Source organism: Rhagoletis zephyria, unplaced genomic scaffold (genome assembly GCF_001687245.7).
Source record: "Rhagoletis zephyria isolate East Lansing unplaced genomic scaffold, Rhagoletis_zephyria_1.1 Rzeph_scaffold_01378, whole genome shotgun sequence".
In the NCBI taxonomy this organism is placed as follows: Eukaryota; Metazoa; Arthropoda; class Insecta; order Diptera; family Tephritidae; genus Rhagoletis; species Rhagoletis zephyria.
Window position 1 is genome coordinate 117,000 of NW_016158462.1, and position 2,216 is coordinate 119,215.

Sequence of the window (2,216 nt, forward strand, 5' to 3'; positions counted from 1 at the left end):
TTAACTCAAGCGCCCTATAATAAAACTATTGTGGCTGCCAGGTCATGTCGGAATAAAAGCAAACGAGATGGCTGACAGCAAAGCCGTTGAGGCTTTGTCGCTTCCATTAACAAAAGAAGTTCCCTTCCTAAGTTCCATTATAACCAACTTTTACTACAGCATGCACCAGAAAAAATGGAAAGAGTCAAAATCATTTCTGCAAATGCACAATGAACTTCCGAAACGTCCAAACTATTGTAAAAACTTCACTCGGGAAGAATGCATTAAAATTGCTAGAATGAGGACAAATACCACTGTCTTCAATACCGCACACTATTACAAAGGAAACAACCCGAACGAGTGTTCCAACTGCTGCACCACATTAACGGTGCAAATATGCTGCAACAATGTCCAACATCGAAAGTAGCCGGACTTTGTAGTAGTTGTGGAGTAGTAGACTTTGCATTAGACTGTAGCAAAACAGATACCATCGATATAATTAGCAACGTTTTAAAAATCCACAACGTTTATCACGAAGTATAACAAATAGGGTTACAAATACCACATACTAAAATAATATTAATTGAAAACAGGGAACAAAATGGCTTTGAAGCCAGGTCCCCTATATTTTAAATAGCTTTTAAATTGATTTGTAAGTTATAGAAAAATAAATAAATAAATAAATCAAAATAAATATTAGCTCAAACGAGAAATTTGAAAACAAATTTTTTTAAGATTTTTCATTTTTTATTTTATTTTTTATTTTAATCTTCAATCGTAATCCCTTTTTAGGCTTGCAAAAAATTATAAAATAAGAAATCATGTAAATCTTCGCCAACGTGAAGAATTAAAACAATGGGTATGTAGATACTATGACTGTATAGTCCTTATCATAACTTTACGGCATTTACATACTGACAATATTTGACCATTTGTCTTACCATAATTACCATCAGTGATGACAGGAAAGTCCCAGATGGGTTTTAACATCACAAAGTAGTTTTTGTGAAAATTGCAGATAGAGGGTATTGAATATAAGCCCTTGATATTTACTTACATATGTATGTATATCGCATAAAAAGATTTAAAAAAACATTTAGGAATGTTTAAATAAGAAAATAAGTTTTGTTTTAGTTGACCATTGACCTCGGAATTCATGATAGGGTATTTATTTTTGACGAATCGAAACAGTTTGGCTCTTTTTAGCAATACCTAAAGTTTAAAATGCTATTTCATTTAGGTATCTATTTATTTTCGATCGCTAGATATTTGCTTTTATATATATATATTTTTGTTAATTGAAATTAGACCTTAGAATTCAAGGGCAAGAAACTGTTTTAGAAGAAGCTGAATAATTTTCTCCTATTCACCAATACTTGGCCTTTATAATGCCGTTTAGTTTATGTCTCTATCTGGTTTGGATCGGGAGATATATGATTTTGTCCATTTTTTCCCACAACAAAACACAGTGCGCCATCGATAGTCTTTATCACTATCGATAATTTCTTCTCTATTTCCCCTACTATATCATTGTAATTTTAAAAATATTAGTGCGAAGGCTTTTTCGTTTAGATACATATCGTCGCTTGGCTCGCAATACCTCGTATCTGCTAAATGCAATACCACGTATGAGGTGGCATAGAAAACAATTTATTTTGGTTACCCTGTCTCAATGCTTCCCTACTTCACAAATTTAATTTTAAATAAACTATCGAGTGGGAACACTATCGATAGTTTTCCAGCTCTACTTCCGCCCCTCTCTTCCGGCAACACAGAAAGGAGAATTCTACTTCGTAAGACTATAATCCTTAAGCTCGGCCGAAGGCCGCCTACGCAGAAGGAAGTTCTGCGCAAAAATACTTTCGCCCCTCTTTTCCGACAACAGAAAGGAGAATTCTACCTCGTAAGGGTTACAATTTCTTAGCGCGGCCGAACGACGCCTACGCAGAATGAAGTTCTGCGCAAAAATACCTCCGCCCCTCTTTTCCGGCAACACAGAAAGGAGAATTCTACTTAGTAAGGAAGTGCGCGCTTTCACACATCAGCACCTGGGTTCAAGCCTTGGTCAAAGCAACATCCCAAAAAATATAGAAAAAGGTCGTCCCTCGGCAGGCAATGGCAAACCTCCGAGTGTATTTCTGCCATGAAAAACAGCTTCTCATAAAAATACAATCGCCGTTCGGAGTCGGCGTAAAACTGTAGGTCCCTCCGCTTTGTGTGACAACATCAAGGCGCAC